This window comes from Meles meles, chromosome 15, assembly GCF_922984935.1.
Source record: "Meles meles chromosome 15, mMelMel3.1 paternal haplotype, whole genome shotgun sequence".
Classification (NCBI taxonomy): Eukaryota; Metazoa; Chordata; class Mammalia; order Carnivora; family Mustelidae; genus Meles; species Meles meles.
This window is the reverse complement of record NC_060080.1, coordinates 76,776,188-76,797,281: the sequence shown is the minus strand read 5'-3', so window position 1 is coordinate 76,797,281 and position 21,094 is coordinate 76,776,188.

Genomic DNA, 21,094 nt, shown 5'->3' with positions numbered 1-21,094 from the left:
AAAAATTTTTTTAGTAGATGTGGTGTTCTTCAGGCTGTTTCTTCTTGAGTGAGCTTTGGTAATTTGTATCTTTCAAGAAATTTGTCCATGTCAACTATGTCATTGAATTTATTAGGGTAAAGCTGTTCATAGTATTCCTTATTCTTTCAATATCTATTTTATCTGTAGTGATGTCATTCTTAATTTGAATCTTCACTGTCTTCTGTACTAATGTAGATAGATAGAGATTTATTAGTTGTTTGATCCTGTGAAAGAATCTTTTTTTGAGTTGATTGATTACTTTTTTTTCTATTTTTTTGTTATTTTTTTGTTATTTTTATGTTTTCATTATTACTTTTCTGTTTTCAACTTTACTGATGTTGGCTCCAATCTTGATTTCCTTTCATATGCTTTCAGATTGCTCTTTTTTTATCCCTAGCTCCACTTTATTGAAGTATAATGTCAAATAAAGATGGTATACTGGTAAGATGTACAATGTAGTGACATTTTGATATCTGTATATATTGTGAAATGATCAAGCTAATTTACATACCCATCACCTCTTATTTTTCTTGTGAGAAATTCTATTCTTTGAGCAAATATCAAGTACACACTGCAGTATTATTAACGCTAGTCACCAGGCTGTACATTAATTTCCACAACCTCTTTACCCTGCAAAACTGAGACTTTGCACCCTCTGTCCAACATCTCCCCATTTTCTCCACACCCAGCCCCTGGCAGCCACCATTCTACTCTCTGTTTCTATGTGTTCAACTTTTTTAGATTCTACATATAGGTGAGATCACATTACTCTTCTTCATTATCTGTGACTTATTGTTCCTCCTCTGAAAGATGTAAATAATTTTTCTATATCCCTTGTATTTTGAAATTTTACAATAGTGTAACTTAGTGTGGGCCTTTTCAGCTATTTTCCTGAGCATTCCTATAATACTTTTAGTTAAGAAATTCATGTTCTTCAGTTCTAGGAAATGCTATTTGTGTCTCTAATATAAATCTCTCTGTATTCCACAGTTCTCTCTCTCTCTCTCTCTCTCTCTCTCTCTCTCTTTTCTATCTATAGTCTTGTTTTTTATTTGGGACAGTTTTCTAGCTTTATCTTTAAATAATTTTATTCTATTTAATTCTCAGAATTTCTAATCTGATGTTCTCATACTGTTCCATTTTTATAAGCTCTTTTCTTATTTCGTGGGTATAATACCTTTTATCTTAGGATATAAATAATAGATTCCATTTTGAAGTATTCTCTTATATTTCCTCCTTCAGTTCTGTTTTCCCTTGTTTGTTTGTTTGTTTGTTTCCTTCTTTCTTCCTTTCATTCTTTCTTATTTTTTTTTCCTTTGCCTTCCTCCCTTTTTTGCAGGAGGCTTCTGTCATATGTCTGGATGTGTAGTTTTCTTGCTTTTCTTTTCCTACATAACATTGAGGCAGTAAACGTCATATGAAAGCTCTGTATCATGAGTTTGTTTATGTGGGAGGGGTGTGTGTGTGTGTGTGTGTGCTCCCGTTGTGGAGAGAGATTATTGCCATTGAGTTGGCTTTATGTAGATTGAGTAAAGGAAATTTGACCAGTTTATTGGAAAGTCCTAACTATTGATATCTGTATTTCTTTTTTCTAGGCTAGCTAGAAAGAAGTTATCTTTTCTCCAGAAAGTTTTCTTTTCTCCAGAAAGAAGTCAGTATTCTGTGAATCAGAGGGTTCTCATCTCTTTAAGATGTACAATTTCACTGATTTTTTTTTCTGTTTTCTAATGCATCCAGTGGATCTTATGTCCACCCTATACTAAATCTTGGGGTGCTGATTTTAGAGCTTTTCCACTTCCATTTCCCTACAGAATAAACAGCTGCCCTTCCTCCAGATTGGGAACAGACTGGAGATCTCATTACTCCTCATCAAAGTTTGCAACCAATCCTCCTATTTTAAACCATGTCATTCTCCACCCCCCTCCATCTCAAACACCTTGAGTCTCTATTTGCTAAGGCTAGCCTTCTCCTGTGAATCATCCTGATGCTCATTCCCGTCCCTCCCGTTAGGCATTTAGACTTCAGTTTTCTCTGCACTGACTTGCTATCATGCAAAAATCTATTTCCTTCCCCTTTTTTGTTTGTCCTCCTGGCTTCACACCATTTTTATTACATTTTTCTTTTTTGTGAGTTTTAGGGAGGTGTCAGTAAAAACCCATATGTTTGGATCTTTTGTGTTCAAGGGACAGTCTCTCACATAGATCTTTCATGCTGTCTCCAGAGTGATCTTTCTCAAGTGCAGCTCTAACAAGATTTGATCATTTCACTGCTTAGATATTACCATGGCCTGCCATTATCTGCAGTAAAAATTACTTCTCGTGTCATTCAGGGCTCCCTGTGCTCTGTTCTGTGCTTTCTTCTGCAGCTCTGTGCTTGTGAGCTGTCACACTCATGCTCTAAGTGTACTAAAACACTCATCATTCACTAACACTGGCACTGCAGACTTGTTTTCCCTGCCTTTCCTTTTCTTACCCATGTACCTTCTCTAACTCTGGTTTGGGTAAATCGGCAAAGGCAAGCATGTAGAAGTGTATTCCTTCTACGTGGTATTGAAATTGTTCACATGTTTGTCTTTCACCCTGGCTAAACCATAAGGACTTGTGATAAAAGGCCATCTTTTTATTGATTTATTCCCAGAAACTACTATAGTACCTGGAACAGAGTAGTCAAATGCATAATTAAAGTTTAACTGACAGGTAAATTTATTATTATTTCTATAACAGAATAAACTTGGTGAATGGGTAATGATGACACTTTAAAGGGATTCCCCTAAGATAATTTTCACATGTCCTCAAACTTGATTTCTAAGGTTACATACTGTGGTGTGGGTACAGTTATGATTTCTAGTTTGTTCTATCCTAAAACATCTTCAGTTAGTTAGTAATAATTAAAGGTTTTATAGAAAACTAGTTATTTAAATAATATTTTTTGAAAAGTTTTCTTTTTTTCTTCCTTGTTTTCCCTTTTCCGCTAGACTTGTTATATCTATTACTGACAAATTATCAATTGGACACCAGATAATCCATTCTAGTTCAAATATTAAGCTAATAACTTTGCAGTACACATTTTTAAGATTTTTTAAAAATTTTTTATTTATTTCAAAGAGAGAATGAGAGATAGCATGAGAAGGAAGAAGGTCATAGAGAGAAGTAGAGTCTCCATGGAGGTGGAAGGCCGATGTGGGACTCGATCCCAGGATTCCAGGACCACAACCTAAGCCAAAGGCGGTCGCCCAATCAACCAAGCCACCCAGGTGCCCTTTGCAGTACACTTTTGATCTATAACCCAACCTTTTAAAACACAAGACTCCAGGAACTCTCCAAAAGTCAGAGAAGGTGAAGTATGTTTGCAGATCACTGTGGAACTGCTCTTCACAAGCACTTGAGGGGAGAGAAAGCAATACTGCCTCCAGGCAACACAAGGGCTAACATCCAGTAAGACAGTTTCTAAAGCCAACTCTTTAGTATCCTCTGTGTGTGTGTGTGTGTGTGTGTGTGTGTGTGTGTGTGTGTGTAATCACTAAAACACAAAACAAGACATTGGTGTCAATCCTCAGGTTTTCTTTTTTTCAATTGTCTAGAATTAGATGCCAATGCTATGTAAAAATGCATCCATTTTAATCTGTTTCATGGGATTACTAGAGAAGAGCAGAGAGTTTTGTTTACTAATATAACATGACTAAAAAATATCATTTGGCATATTGAGAGGGAGAAGAGATGCAAGGTATCTGTTGGGGTTTTGGATGGATGGGGAAAATGTGGAAGAAGGGCCATCAAATTTTACTATAAGTGGCTTCTTAGCTTTTAGAAGACAATATAAAATCATAAAAGAGAGTGACAGTCTCAGAGAACAAGAATATTTAGGAGAGAGACAAGAATGAAAGAGGGACAGAAGAAGAAATGAGAGTGGAGCTAGAGGGATACTTTCCTTTAAAAATATACAATGTGTGGTCAGTGCTGTGGCACGGGAGATCTCTCCCAAGGGCAGATCTGTCTCGGTCCTTCTGACAAATAATTTCACATGTCTTTGCTAACAACCACGAAATACCCTTTCACCTTTTGTGTGTGGAGCTCAGGTTGTTCAAAATGTCCAAGTTAATTAACATGAACTCTGCTTTTTAGGTGGGGAAGGTGGATGGTCCTAATTAGCCTTGCCCAGCTGATGAGTCTATCTGGTCACAGAGGTTGGGACTCTTGCTTGAGGATATTCTGTAGCTCAGCTGTACAATCTGAATTAAACAGGGCCTCTTGATACCCTAGGGCCTGGTTCCTCACACCCTGTCTCCTGCTTCTCTTTCTCTCTCTTTCTGCTCAATTATATACAATACTAAGTCTGTGAATGGTTAAGTCTTTCATCTTCAGTTGAGGAATCCATTTCATTTTCAACATTCACCAGCATTTGTCACAAAGACAGACAATTTTTCATTTCTCCTCTATTGTCCTATTAGCTTGATTCAAAATAAAGTTTCCCTTGAAGATGCTCAATTCCTCTTATACATTTGTTGGGGGGTGGGTGAATAATGAATAATTTTTAAAATCATTTTCTGAATCTGTTTGCTTTTAGTTCTGGGATTTAAAAAAAAAATCTGCTTTGGATCAATTTGTCATTGATTCTCAAATCTGAATCTCCAGTCGGGCTCACTGATGATCAGTGGTCAGCTTGTCTGGTTTTCATCACTGGATGTACCCCCAGGGGTTGGTTTGCTCTAACATTTGTCCACAGGTAAAAAGTAGCCATATGGTTCTGAAGAATGGTTTCCTTGACCCATCGAGTTGATACACGGATGGGGATTTCTCCCTCTTTGTCTAGGTTTTCTCCATTTCTTTAGAGTTATGCTAGGCTCTGCCCTGGTTAGAATACTGCAGAGATTCTTAGGTGAACTATTGCATTGTTGAGCTTCTGTTCTCTGGTTTATAATATGTTTTGGGCCACATCAAAGAAAGAGAAGCCATAAGGAGTGTAACAGGTTAAACAAAGGGCAAGAGAAATTGTCAGAAGAAGTTAACCCAAAGGCAGCATTGAAAGACGGGGTCAGGTGAAGGGACAGGAGTTACAAGCACGGCTGAGGCAGGCAACAGTGGGACATGAGTTGGGTCATAGAATAATATTCTCTGGAGGAGAAAGATACTTTTTTAAGCTGTTAGAAAGAAACGCAATAAATATTTCACAAGCCTCCCAAGAAAAGCAAGAGGTGGAGAAGTTATTGATCATCCAGAGACCTCCATATAGTTGATTTCTTCCTACACCAGGAAAGGAAAAAATATTTTCGCTTATCTTTATGATGTTTTTTTCATTTTTGTTGCCTTTTTGTTTTTTTGTTTTGCTTGCTGAAATTAAATTGGACTGAAATAGGGAAGAGCCACGGACTCTCAAAAGACTCAAATAAATAATGGATGCATATTTCATCACAGCTTCACCCCGAAGCATTTGTAAAATAAACAAATAGTGTAAACATTACCTGATAGTCAGCGACTGAAAACAATCAAATGTATTTAGCCACAGTTAGGTGAATGTAGCTTTCTATTTGTCTGTGTAAGACCATGATAGCTCTGGGTATCAGTGTTTTCTTTCTCACTCCAGGTTGCCAATTTGATTCCATTGTTTCCCTTTTTTGCACACAATGGATCATGCATGTTAAGCTGGAGAAAGGATGACTTAGCATGCCATTGGCAGAAGACTGGGACAGGAGTGTTTAGCATAATAGCAGCCTTCCCAAGGTGACACTTAAGCTGAAATTTTAGGAAAAAGTGTTGGCAGAGGGGAGCCTGGGTGGGGCAGTCACTTAGAGTCCAGCTCTTGGTTTTGGCTTAGGACATGATCTCCTCGGGTTTGTGGGATGGAGCCCCACCTCAATCTTGTTCTCAGCATGGAGTCTGCTTGAGATTCTCTCTCTTTCTCTCCCTTTGTCCCTCCCCTTCACTCACTTATGCTCTCTCTTTAAAATAAACAAATAAATCTTACAAAAAAGAAAGTGAGTTGGCGGAGGTAGGTGGCCCAAGCAGGGAGAACTTGCAGGGGGAAATGTGCCAAGGTGAGAAGGTGTCGGCCATGCTGTGGGAACTGCGGAAAGTTCAGTGTGGTCGGCCTGTGATGTTACAACTTAAGTCACTGTAGGCTGACAAAACACAACTAACTAAACATTTGTAATGTCCAAAATGTAGGATCATGATTTGGTTCTGCTGCTTCCAGGCTTTATAATCCTGCACAATTTACTTGGCTTGTCTAAGCCTCAGTTTTCCAATCTGTAACGTGAGATGTAATTGTACCACCCCCTGTGTGTTATTTTGAAATCATTCATTTGTGCAGGGTTCAGAACAGTACCTGTCAAATCATAAGGAATAGGTGTTTACTCTTGATTGTAAGTAATAAGTCCCAAATTTTATATTAGTTTATCTCCCAAATTAGGTGTGCATGATTTGCCCTTAATGGTGATTGATGCTAAATCACCCTGTTACTGCTGTTTAATGGCACTCCCAGTTCTCTTCTGTTGGCTCCAGAGATTTCTTTTCTATTCTGATGAGACTGGTGTCTGCATTACATTTGTTATTTGTGACTAATAAAAGTATACTATAGGCCTCACTTTGAAAAGGATTCACTGGTTGGAGTCTGTAAAAATCCTGTGTTAGTGTTTCTGTTATATGGTCCAATTAATTAAGTTGAAGAAGGGACTCATATTTTATGATTTGCCGGCCTCATAGATTGGGGTATTATTGAACCTTCTTGGTAGGTCTAAGCTTTCTTTTGGAGAGCTTTTCAGCCCTAACGCTGGGTTGGAATGAGAAACATAACCTCACAGACAGGCCTATGCAGCAAGAAGACTTAGGAGCATCACCTTAAAAATATGCCTGCCTCTGTTAAGAATAAACGGTTAAAATTTGGGATGCCTGGGTGTCTCAGCCGGTTAAGCATCTTCTTTTGGCTCAGGTCATGATCCCAATATCCTGAGATGGAGCCCCATATCAGCAGGGCTCCCTGCTCAGTGGGGAACCTGCTTCTTCCTCTGCCTGCCGCTCCTCCTGCTTGTGCTTTCTCTTTTTCTCTCTCTGATAAATAACTAAATAAATAGAATCTTAAAAATGGGGTGGGGTTAAGGTTTTTTTTTTCCTAGATGCAAAAATAGAGGTTACATTAAAAAAAAAAAGTGGAAATAACATGTACTTGGCAATTCTCTTGTCGAAGCCCTTACATGGGGCTACAAGAAAACAGTGCTCTGAGCTGCCAGTGACTGCTGATGCCTTGCAAAACTGAACAAAACCTAAGTTGTTTCTAGCAATGAGCGTATGGGGGAAACTTTCTGCAAAATCGTACCATCATCCCTTTTAAATCATGGTTATAATAATACTTCCTCCATGTCAGGACTGTTGGAAAGATTAGGTGATAGAAAACCAACAACAGTCTTTCTGTAGTGCATGGCAAAGCAGAAGGGCTCAGGAAATGTCACCGATTACCACCCCCAGCAGTAGGGTACAGGTAGCTTACTTTGGTGATTAAATCAAGTATAGCCTGGGTTTGAACCCCAGCTTGTTACTGAGAACCATCTACCCATGGACATAAGCTTCTCTTTCTGTGCTTCTGTGTCTTTGCTGTAACAAGACGTGCACTGTTAGCCAGCTCGGAGGGGCTTGTGAGGAGCACAGGAATGAACACGCAGAAAGCACATGCAATAATGCCTGGCCCATAGGAAGTGTCAAACTAAATATGAACTCTTAACAGCAGTAATTCTATTGCAAAAAATGTAGATCTGCCCCCAACCACAGAATTATTGTACTTTCCCATGAAACTGACATGTTTAGATCAAATAATTCTATTCATAGTTTACAGATGTCTAAGTTGTGAAACTCATTTCATTTGTGTCTTGTGAAGAGTCAGATTCTATATTATTCTGTATTGTTATTATTCTAATATTTGTTGTTCTGCGTTTATTGACCTACTTTTTGACCTTCAGAAGTATGATAAGCATTACATTTTTTCTTCCCAAGAAAACAGTTCAAGAACTCTTCATTATCTCCACTCTTTGGGGATTTTGGTGAGTTGTAGGAGGTGCCATCGTTTGTTTTATTTTTTTTAATATTTTGTTTTATCTGTGGAGAAACAGATGGGTCGTATGTGGGTGACACCTGTCTTAGGAGCTTATGACACACTTTTTGGGTTTCTTTTTGTCATTTAAATGGTAGAGAATGCAGGGCTTCAAGAAACATTTTTTGAGAAACATTCTGTCACTCACTCGCCTCCCTTTATATAACCCCTCTCAAAAATAAACACAAATGTATAGCTAAATTCTATGCTCAATCACCACAGCACGATATCAAAAAAGACTGAAACAATAGTATCAAAACAGAAATTTCTGTCTTTCCAGTAAACCTGGCATTCTTACTGGGGCCTGAAGAGAGTAAATCTAATCTGTCTATGGCTGGGCAATCTGTAAAGAGAGAGGTCAGGAGAAATAATGTTACCAAATAGAAGCATTCCAGAAAGGGCGGTACTGGGCCCTAGTAGCAGAGAGAATGGTGATGACTTCCCCACACTAGAACAGGAGCTGGGGCACACATCCCTCACTATGATGATAATAGGTGAGTGATGAAGTGGTTAGACAGAGCCTGAGATGCTGACTTTGCAAAAGGCAGTGAGCATCCACCTCTCCACTTGGAAATTAAATCTCCAACTTGGATCCTTCCATACATGCAGGAAGATAGCTTAAGTTGAGCCCATTTGGTATAACTAAGAAGACTGGCAGTGTGGGCCTCTGATACTGAGTCACAAGTAATTTGAATTCCAATCATTCATTTATTCACAAATATTTATTGGGGGACTGCTATGATATAGGCACCAAACTTGACCGTAGATATACAATGGAGAGAACAAAAGAGACAAGATCACTGCCTTGATGGAGCTTTTCACCTAGTGAGATAAAACTGGTAAAAAGAGGACAAATTAGTGGACAAGATGCTTTAGAATGTGATAGGTACCATGAAGGAGTATCAGATAGGAGGGAGAGTGTCTGAGGAGTTGAAAGTTCTCCTTGAGGAGTTTGGAAGCAGTCACCCATGTATGTATAGATCTGGAAGCAGAATATTCTAGAGAGAAGGGTCAGCATGTGCAGGGAGCATGAAGCAGGAGTGACCTGGAAGAATGCCACTACGGCTGGAGAGAATGAGAGGAGATGTGATCTAAATGGTGGTCAGGAGCAGGTCACTTGGAGCTTTGCAGGCCATGGCACAGGGTGTAGATTTTATTCAAAGTGTGATGAGAAGCCACAGGGCTTAGAGCAGAAGAGAGACAGGACGTGATGCACGTCTTGTACAGTTAAGTTTAGCTGCTGTGGGCAGAGATGCAAGAAGGGATCTTGGCCCTTCTGGTGAGAGGCGGTGCACCTTAAGAGATGAGGATGTCTTGGGCAAGGGTGTTCTCCATGGAGGCAGAGAGCCATTGTTGAGCTCAGGGTGCACCTTGCAGATGGACCTATGGGACTTGACCAACTCCATGAGGGCAGGAAGAGAAGAAAGGAGTTGAAGAAAATGTCTTGGATTTTGTATAGTACATGATGACAGCATGAACTGAGACTGGAGGAGTGGGGACGAGAGTAAAAAGACTTTTGGGGAAGAAAAGTTTCTGAGTTAGCATTATTATATTTGAGTTGACCATGGGCAGGCAAGTGTAAATATCAGATTTGCAGTTAGATATTTGAATTTGAAGCTCAGTGGGAAGGTCAGCGATAAAAATAGCAAGATGGGAGGCATGGTTTTGTAGTAGACTTTTAAACCAGGGCATGTGGTAAGGTCCCATGGACATTGTCTGCTTTTCTTTCTTTCTTTCTCTCTTTCTTTCTTTCTCTTCTTTTTTTTTTTTTAAACAGGCAATACCTAAATCAAAACAAAACACCTGCAATGACGTCAATGACTGCATTTCAGTCATTGTTTTACCTTCAGACTTTCAAATACCATTTTCTTTCAAGGCCGTTTCTGTTAAATACATATTTCACTGGATGTTTCATTCACATCCCCTGCTACTTACTATCAGGAACGTGCTTCACTTCAAGTCTTGATCGGTTTCTCTTTCTCTAGTTTTGTTTCTGTATCTTCAGATCCTTAGACAAAGGCAGCTCATACTCCATAATTCCCCAAGGCCATGAGCGTCTTAATGAGGATCCAGAAGAAGCATCTGAAGAGCTCGACAATAATTTATTTGAGCATAAGCAGGAAGATCCATATTTCGATAATTCTCTTGCCATCGTGTCATTATCTCAATGCTTCTGCTGCCAGCCTTAGAGATAACAGCATTCAAAATGTAAATAATGAAACAATACACGTGGTAATGAGGGAGACTCAGAAAACACAGTAATAATGAAAAAATAACAAGACAGCAATTGTAATATTGTAAATATACAAGTTTACATCAGTGACAGATTATCTCTGTGATGCCAAGCTGAAATAACTTCAAAGCCTGTGTAGCAACTGCTGAACAACATATAAGTATCAACCCAGTGCCGGTTAATATATGTAGAGAATTAGGAAATGCTCTGAATAATTAGGAGTATAGGCCGATCTCGAATGGTCAGTTTGCTGCGAAGTACGGGAAAGGTGGACCACGTAGCAGCTGAGATGCAAAGTGCTTCTAGGCAGGTGCACTTAGGAAATCATAGGCAGAAAACAAAACAAAACAAAACAAAAGCCACAGACTTGGCTCCATATGCAAAAAACCCATTGGAACCACTCTGTTGGATAGGCTGAAATCTGTTTTCTATGAATAGGAAAGGGCCTAATTATTTTCCAACCTTACTCTTCCAACACTCTCTGTTGGATTTCCGTTTCCCTATCCCTTGGCTGCCTTGCTGGCAGAATTTATGCTTTTCCAATATTAGCAGGGTCACACCTTATTAAAAGAGACTCCCATTGGGGTAGTCAAACTACCCCAGTGTTGTGTGAATCGATCTCACATTTAGATCATAGCCTCTCACTTCCTGTTGTCTTAGGACTGACCAGAAGGCCTGTCTTGTTGTGTTCTGTCACTTCTCCTCATTCTTCACCTCAACCCCAAATATCACCCTTGGGACATCCAAGGGGAAGGAGAAGTCTGACCAAAGGGGTTCTTGACTTGTTGAGATTCAGCATTGTCTCTGTAGGGCAGAGGGTGAGTTGTTGGATCCTTCATGGGACATATTTGTGTGGTACTTTGGAAGTCCTCTGAGAGTCTGACTTGGGTCATATTGTCCTCAGTCATTTGAGACGTATCCACCCCAGTGTTATACCTCCAAGCTTCTTAATGCGGGGTCCCTATGACCCAACAAGCTGCCTCATTGGGCAGGACATATCCACTTCCTAATGCCTGGAATCTGAATGTTAATGGTAAATGCGGCTTTGCAGATGTGAATAAGTTAAGGATCTTGAGATGGGGGACTTTAGCCTGGATTATCCAGGTGGATCCAATGTAATTACAAGGGTCCTTGTAAGAGGAGGGTGGAGGGCTGGAGTCATATCGAGATCATATAAGGACAGAAGGAGAGGTCAGAGAAGACAGAAGATGCTACCCTGCTAGCTTTGAAGATGTAGGAAAGGAACACGAGCCAAGGAATGTAAGCAGTTTGTAGAAGCTGGAAAGGACAAGGGCACGGATTCTCCACTGGAGCTCTAGAATGAAAGTGGCCCTACAGACCCATTTAACCTTCTGATCTGCAGAACTCTTAAGAGAACAAATTTGTGTTGTTTTATGCCATGAAATTGGTGGAATTCATTACATTAGTAACAGCAAACCAATACAGGTACTTTCCAGATGGCTTGGGTTTGCATGATGTCCTTTTGAGCTGGTCTTGCCAAATGATCAGAGCACACACTACTCCCTCAACCGCTCCCCCTCCTCACCCTGGCACAATGACTCTGGCCAATCTCCGTCTTCAGAATCCAAAAGGCAGAGACAGGCCCCAGTTTCAAGATACCCTGTTGCTTTCCAAAACCAAGGAAAGCATGTCAAAGTCTCCCAAGAATGTTTTCACGGTGACATTTGAACTGCAGCTTACTCACATCAAAGGAAAAGGGGCGTCTTCTTCTGGCCCTTCTAATTATCATGAGTAGTCTGCAGAAACTTCCCTACTTTCTTTAAAAGGGGAGAGTCCTCTCTGTTTCACCCTATTGAGAGAAGAAAAGTCAAAATGTGTCCAAGACCTGGTAACTACTTAATTTGAATGGTTCACCCAGGAATTGCTAGTCAGTTATTTATATAGGCTCTTTGGGGGTGTTCAGAGGTTAGGACTGGTTTCTGTGAATCCTTAATTCACATGGATGTATTGGGCAGCTCTTGTGGGTAAGATTTTACTTATTTATTTATTTGTTTATTAATTGATTGATCTAGAGAGTGTGCACAAGTAGGGGAGGGACAGAGGGAGAGAGAGAATCTCAAGGAGACTCCATGCTGAACATGGAGACAACACAGGGCTTGATCCTACAACCTTGAGATCATGGCCTGAACTGAAATCAAGAGTTAATCACTTAAGTGACTGAGATGCCCAGCTGCCCCTATTTGACAGCTTTTTATAATATAAGGCAATTTATTGCTTTTTGCCCCATTTAGGACTTAATCTCAAATTCCAAGGCAACAGGGGCACCTGGGTGGCTCAGTGGGTTAGGCAACTGACTTCAGCTCAGGTCATGATCCTGGAGTCCCAGGATCGAGTCTAGCATCAGGCTCCCTGCTCAGTGGGGAGTCTGCTTCTCCCTCTGCCTGCTGCTCCCCCTGCTTGTGTGCTCTCTCTCTCTCTCTCCCTCTCACATTCTCTCTCTCAAATAAATAAATTAGAAATCTTAAAAAAATTATCCCAAGGTAACAGGACAAGTTCCATTTAACATACTGTTGAACAATTTGTGTGCTAAGTTCAAGGCTGACTTTCTAGAGAGAGAGAAAGTGTAGGTATCCTTGGATTTGAGAATTCAAGGAGAGTCATTTTTATTTAAATTTGCATATTTCTGCTTAAAATTCTTTGGTCAGTGTCTACTATGCCTTGGGTTAACAATCTACAAAGTACATCTTTAAAAATGCAGCAAAGTGGGATTGTGGATAACTAAGGGTTGATCTTTCTTAGTATGGTGTTCACTAAGTTGGTGATGATAATATTTTTCTAACATGGTGCCTGGTGCCAAAGAGATGCTCAGCACATATTTGTTGAATAACTAGATGAGTAAATGAATCATTATATCTATTTATATATGAATTAATAACCTACCAGCTCCTCTAATAATGTGTCCTACGACAGCTTGATCTGGGAACCTCTACTTAGGTGGAAGGCTGAAATAAAATATTCTTATAAAGCTGGCAGGAAGCCTTGGGACTCTGGAATGCAGGAACTTGGGGAGAATAAGTAGGAGGGATGTGTAAGCTTGGTGATAACCTCATCTGCCTTGGACTTTCCTTCTTGTTTTTGACTATGACTGTTAAGAATCCACAAATATTAAAAAAGAAAAAAGAATCCACAAATATTGATCAACACATTTATTAGCCATGGGTAGAACAGTAATGAGAAGGCCCTGGGTAAAACAAAACACTTTAAAAGTAATTGTGTTATTTCCCCCACCAAGTGAAAGACTAAATTTGGGTTCTGTCTTGATATGGAGTATTGGTATCTGGGTGTCCAGCCATTTGGAGGTCATTTCAGTAGAAACTCTGTATCATCATAGATATTGGAGCTAGAAATCTTGGCTGAGCTTCTGGGGACCACCTGGGGTCATTTGGAAGCTTTTATTTGGTTTAGTAATGAGACTCCTTGGTTTATATTAAAAGTGAAGGACTGTAGATGTGTTACCATGTTTCTGTCTTATCTGCATTGTTTTTCTATGCTATCTTATAGTTTTTGACACCAAGACTTTTTAGATGATTGGAGAAGGTCAAAAATGCAATCCTATGGAGGTTTCCAATAACCAAATATTTTAACTAGGATATTCAATGTATCCCAACCAATCAACACTTAGACCAATTTTAAAGATTTTATTTATTTATTTGACAGAGAGAGATCACAAGTAGGCAGAGAGGCAGGCAGAGAGAGTGAGAGGGAAGCAGGCTCCCTGCCCAGCAGAGAGCCCGATGCGGGACTCGATCCCAGGACCCTGAGATCATGACCTGAGCCGAAGGCAGTGGCTTAAACCACTGAGCCACCCAGGCGCCCCAGACCAATTTTAAAATAGAATTGTAATTATTAAATCAGTGTGTAGGAAACAGCCACAGATATATAAGATTATTTTACTTTTCTGACATTTATTTAAGTTATGCTCTGAGGATAGCATTTCATTATGTTTAATACTTAATGTAAACATTTTTTTCCTCACTGATGTGTTTAACTGTATCATGGAAAAGTTGTTAAAATATGATTATATAGATAATTTAATGATTAAAAAATGGAGCTCAATTTGTTTGTGTCACAAACACCTTGATTTAACTTTCTATGTCATGTCATGCTTTGTAAAGTTAGTGGGTGGTATATTGGTATAACTTCATACTTTGATTAGATAGATTTACTTTAGTCCATGTATCATTACCGATTTTAAATTATTCAAATATAATAAATGAACTTATGCTTAGAGTAAAAGTGAATATAAAGAAAGCTTTCTTTGAAAATGAAAAAAGATCCTTTGTCTTTCTTAAGTGTGAGAATTACTCATGAACAGTTTTACGGAGGTACTTACAAAGCACAGATATGCTGGTTAATAGACACTGCTGGATGTTATTGCTACAATGAATGAAACATTGAACCAGTTGAACTGTATCCAGGAAGTGAATTGTGGTGCATATTGTGATGTACTAAGTCAAGCAGTTTTTAAACGTGTCAGTTACCCTTGGCACAGCTGCATGTACTATTTAAACTAGTAGTTATAGCTCCACATTAGTAGATGTTTGACCATGGGGGCAAAAAGTAAATAATTAAAGGGGTATTAAATTTGTGGAGCTGTGGGTCAGTGAATGATTTCTGAATAATAGATATTTTTTATGGAGGAAAGAAGAGAAGGGTAAGGGGATTAAAATATAAAAAATGAAACAATGGGAGAGCTTGGGCTTTGGACATGGCAGTTGGCTTTTCACCTTTGCTTGCCTCTTAATAGCTGTGTGTACTGGACAGTTTATTACTCTCTTGTACCTTAATTTCTTCCTATTAGAAAAAATAATTCTTGCCTTCAGGGCATGTTAAGAACTAAATAATGTATATATATAAGTAAATCGCTCAGTGCCTGGCACTAAACTTTAGGCAGAGCAAATGGTAATTCCTTTCTCCCCTCTAAAGAAGCCTATTCAGACAAGAGACTGTCCAAATGGAATCATAAAATTAGAGAATCTTAGAGATGTTTGGCTCATTAAGAAATTGTGAAAAGAAGGGCCATCTGTACCCCAATGTTTATAGCAGCAATGGCCACGGTCACCAAACTGTGGAAAGAACCAAGATGCCCTTCGACGGATGAATGGATAAGGAAGATGTGGTGCATATACACGATGGAGTATTAGGCCTCCATCAGAAAGGATGAATACCCAACTTTTGTAGCAACATGGACGGGACTGGAAGAGATTATGCTGAGTGAAATAAGTCAAGCAGAGAGAGCCAATTATCATATGGTTTCACTTATTTGTGTAGCATAACAAATAACATGGAGGACATGGGGAGATGGAGAGGAGAAGGGAGTTGAGGGAAATTGGGAGATGAACCATGAGAGACAACCAGAGGGTTTTGAAGGGGCGGGGGGTGGGAGGTTGGGGGAACCAGGTGGTGGGTAATAGGGAGGGCACGTACTGCATGGAGCACTGGGTGTGGTGCAAAAACAATGAATACTGTAACGCTGAAAGGAAATTAAAAAAAAAAAAAGAAATTGCCTAGTGCAATTCCTTTTATTCCTTTTATGTGGAGATGCAAAATAGGGCTTTGGGGGCCAGAAGCTGTCCATGGAGAAAGAAAGAGGAAGAATTATCTGCCTCATCTCGTTTCATATCTCATTTCTCAGTGGTGAAGCTTACTCCACTGGAAGCTCAGGTTCTCACCCTCAGGTAGGATTTTCCAGCAGCGTGGTGTCCATTCAGCAAGCCAGAACCCAAGGGTATGGATTTCACTTAATCACAGAGAGGCTGTGCAGCTTGGTGAGGTACTGATCAAGAGAAAGACAAATGGAGGCATTCGAGGGAATCTGAAAAGATTTGTACCCAGTACACATGCATTATCAAACTGAATCCTTACAACAGTCTTAGGAGATCAGTATTATTATTTTGTTCATTGTTGTATCCCAGTAATGGTACCCTGTGCGCAGTTTGGGTACCCTGGACTGGCAGCAGCAGATTGTGAACATTCGCACCATGAGGATTGAGAAGGAAGGGGGGATCTTCACCCTGCGATGACCCCAGTGAACCTCCAAAAGTATGGAGGTACCAGATGTTGTTGTCACTGATGCTCTCCAGCCAAACCAAAGAGCAGGTGCCACCAGGCATCATGCAGCGGCTGTTTGCTCAAGGCCTGACAGCAGACAGCATCCTGCGGGCAGATGACAGCATGCTAGGCATGCCCATCTACCCCAAGGTTCTGTTTGTGATAAAGCTTGGGAGTTATTTGCAAAAAGAAAGGAGGGGGAGGCATACATATTGATCGTCTGAATTACTGGATGATTAAATGAATAGCTGAATGAAACTCTACTTCCTATCTCCCAAATCAAGACACTTCCCATTATGCGGTAGCCTCCCATGTTGAAAAGATCCTGCACTTGTGTTTTTTCAGAGTCTGACGAACAAGTACCCAAAAGATCCAGAGCCCCCTTCACTTGCCTGGTCTGTCTCTGATGAAAATATTTGGCCTGTCAAGGAGATCTTCATTTAGAACCTGAGCAGCAAGCTCTACTGTCTTCAGGGACCAGTCAGAAAATGTAATGAATATAAAAGTAATGAATGTAAGTGAATAAATCCTGTATAAAAGCAATAGGCCAGGGGCTCCTGGGTGACTCAGTCAATTAAGCGTCTACCTTCGGCTCAGGTCATGTGGGATCAAGCCCCACATTGGGCTTCCTGCTCAGCGGGAGGCCTGCTTCTCCCCCTCCTCCCTCTTGTGCTCTCTCACTATTTCTGTTGTTACCTGTTTCTCTCAAATAAATAAATACATGAAATCTTTAAAAAAAAAAAAGAAAGAAAGAAAGAAAGAAAAGAAAGCATAACAAATAACATGGAGGACATGGGGAGATGGAGAGGAGAGGGAGTTGAGGGAAACTGGAAGGGGAGATGAACCATGAGAGACTATGGACTCTGAAAAACAACTAGAGGGTTATGAAGGGGCGGCGGGGGGGTGGGGGGGTTGGGAGGTTGAGGGACCAGGTGGTGGGTAATGAGGAGGGCACGTACTGCATGGAGCACTGGGTGTGATGCCAAAACAATGAACACTGTTATGCTGTAAATAAACAAATAAAAATAAATAAATTAAAAAAAAAAAAGAAAAGAAAGCAATAGGCCTCCGCCAGTGCAAGTGCTACTTAACGTCTTTCAAGTTTAAATTGCAGACAAATAAAATAGGTCTGAAGCCAAAGTAGGCCCTCAGCAATTAGCTCTTCCTTTAGCGTTAATTGTCCTTATAGTCTTACAAATAACTTAGAAGTCTACATCCAAAACAGAAAAGTTTTTTTTTATTGAAAATTAAGATTGCCTGATATTAATGTTGAATTATCAGTATGTACAATCACCAAAAGCATCTTTCCCAAAATGTTGCAAAGCCTTATTAGGACATCTACTGGCATTCCTGGCTAGACCTCTTTCCATTCTCACTGGAGTTTGTCAGCACAGACTTGGAGCTTGGGACCTAACATAGTAAAACTAAGAAGCATTGCTATGCATATTAGGAATATGTAATGAATTTTGATAGCATTAACTTATTATCCCAGAATGCTCAGTCATACTAATGCAGGTATGCACTTGGAATACACATGCCCATAATTATGGAATATATGCACTTGGAATACACATGACCATAATTATGGAAGGGAATTTCTCTACCCTTCTATCTGAGAACTGAGAAGTTCTCATGCAGCTGGCACTCAGGGCAAATTTGGAGTTTGCTGGCTTCTGATATGCATACTCTTGGGAATCAGCAGATGACTTGTGTGGAGGCTGCCCACCTCTAAAGCTATGCTGTCACATTTGGAATAAATAATAAGGTCTTGCCTTGAATTTATAGAATATTGAATGGCCTACTTCAGACTCATAAAGTAGAGCTTGGTGAGTATGGTTTTCATGTGCAAAAAGGACAGTTGCTGGACATCATAAAGTCTGGAAAATTAATACTACCATATCATTATAACAGTGATTACCATTGAACAGAATTTGGTAGAAAGTGGTTACAGCACCTGAAATACAGAAAAAGTTGTTAATATATTATGGTACCTCTGACCTGGACCAATAAAACCTTTACTCCAAATGCTAAATATCCCTGTCACACTAGAGGATTAAGTTTAAAATACTTTTTCAAATTTACTTTAAGCTACCAGGTCTTCATTAGAGAAAGTGTCCTTAACTCATACTGGGGACTTTATTATTCATTCTTTGATAATGAATAAAAGGAACTACTGACAAAAGCAACAGGTTCTGAATAAACAACAGCCAAAGAAAACATTTTTGTAAGTGCAATTGAAGAGTTTTTTGGTGAAACTTGGAATGAGCTGGCGAGAGCAAAACAATTTGATTTCAGATAAAAATACTAATAAAAGGTTCAATGAATTCGATCAGAACAGTGAACTGACTTTAATCCTCATCTGGGTTCTAAAAAGAATTTCTTCTTAAATAAGAAAACTGAGATGCAGAGGTGTTATATATTCAGCTGATAATTGGTAAAGTTGGCATTTATACTTACATCTTGTGGACTCCAAAATCTTTGCTCTTGTACCCCATCCATAATCACCAGGCTTTTTAGTGGCAGGTTGAGAAGAGTTAGGTAAACACTTTTGTGAACAAGGCTCTGAGGAGGGCATTTGTTTTTTTCAGATCACCCTTTACAGCTAGAACTTGATGTTGAAAAGGAAACATGCTTTCAAAATGTTAAAAAGAAAAAAAAAAAAAGACTGTGCTCCTGGGTTTTCACTAAGGATCTTCTTGTAAGAAAATTTAGGTAAAACCAGGAGGTTGTTCAAAACAAGTGAAGATGGATGTTGAGTTTCTAATACTCTGACACCTGTGCAGAATATATATGTACTAGCAGAGGTCGATTTTGTCCCTAAGAACCAGATTCTTTAAATCTTTAAAAGAGATTCAGTTTTTGTGAGTGAACTTCTAACAAGTTACCTCATATACCAGCAAGTTTACTTTTTGCCTTGTCAGTTACTGAGGGGTAAATCCTGCTACTTTGGCTTCAATACCCCTTAGACAGCCAGTGTCACTCTAGATTCTTGACAATTTATGCCACTGATTATAAATTTATATGTATAGGTGTGAGAATTAAAAAAAGATATGTAGAGATTTGTGAGAAGCACTTTTTAAACACCATGTGGTCATGATACTTTTTGGATCATCCCATCAAGTGACTTTTGAATAGTAAACCAGAGAGATTAGTAGTTTTTGAAATGTGCAATTTGTAGTGCTGTATGTATTCAGATCAACCAGGTAGCCGTTACCCAAACCACTTTTATCCTTGGTAGTGTAGTTGATTTTTATGTTTTGGGTATATTAGTTTTCTGTTGCTGTATAACAAATTGTCACACACTTAGCGGCTTAAAACAACATGCATTCATTAGCTCACAGTCTTTTACATGAGAACCCCAGGACAGCAAGGCTGAATTTTCTGCCCCGAGTCTCATAAGGTCCAAATCAAGATGCTGGCAGAGCTGAGTTCTTGTTCTGAGGCTACAGGGGAGAATCTGTTTCCAAGCTTATTCTTGTTGGCAGAATTACATTTCCTGCAGTTACTGGACTGAAGTCCTCATGTCCTTGCTGGTTGTCAGCTGGGAACTATTCACAGCCTCTAGAGGCTGCTCTCAGGTCCTTTCTATGAGGCCCCTGCTATCTTCAAGCCAAGAACCTTGTTTCACCTCCTTCTCATGCCAGAAATCTGACTTTCTCCTTCACTGCTCACTAGAGAAAACTCTGCTTTTAAAGGGCTCATGTAGTTAGGTCAGGCTTACCTAAATGGATTTCCCTTTTGACTAGCCAAAGTCCACTGACTATAAACTTGATTACATCTGCAAAACAATCGCTTTTGCCATTGTATTAGAGTTCTCTAGAGAAACAGAACCAGTGGGATATTGAATCTAAACATAGGCCAAAGCTGCTTGGTCCACCCCATCCATCTAGTACAAATGCTGTCAGGAACGAAGTGGTCAGGCCTTAACAACAGTGGAATAGGAAAGTGCAGAATGGGTTAACCAAAGGTGAACTCAATCTAACTGATGCTATATGGCTCAGTGCCAGCTCAACCCAAATTTGAAAAAATCTAAATCCTTATCCATTTGTTCTAATTGCCAAACAGAGAAAAAGGCTTAAATTACCTAGAAAAAAAGGTAAAAAATAATCAGACTTTATCCTCCGTTCCTTTAAACACAATGCCTGGAAATCAAATAAAACATATGAAACATTCAAGAAAGTGGGAAAATATGACTCATAACCAAAAGAAAAAGTAGTGAGTAAGAGCAGACCCACAAACAATTGGGTTCCAGAAAAAAAGTCTTATAAAGAATATTTCAGGGGTGCCTGGGTGGCTCAGTGGGTTAAAGCCTCTGCCTTCTGGCTCTCTGCTCAGCAGGGAGCGTGCTTCCCTCTCTCTCTGCCTGCCTTTCTGCCTATTTGTGATCTCTGTCTGTCAAATAAATAAATAAATAAAACATATTAAAAAAGAATATTTCAATGAATAGTGGTTAAAAGTATTCTAAATTTCTAACGATTTATTTGTTTTTATGTTAGAAAGATGGGGGCAAGATCAGAGGGAGAGGGAGAGAGAGAATCTCAAGCAGTCTCCCCTCTGAGTGTGGAGCCCAATGATACAGTGCTCGATCCTATGATCCTGAGCTCATAATCTGAGCTAAGATCAAGTTGAACAGTCAATTAGCTGAGCCACCCAGTTGCCCCCCAATTTTTCTAAATTTAATTAAAATAACGA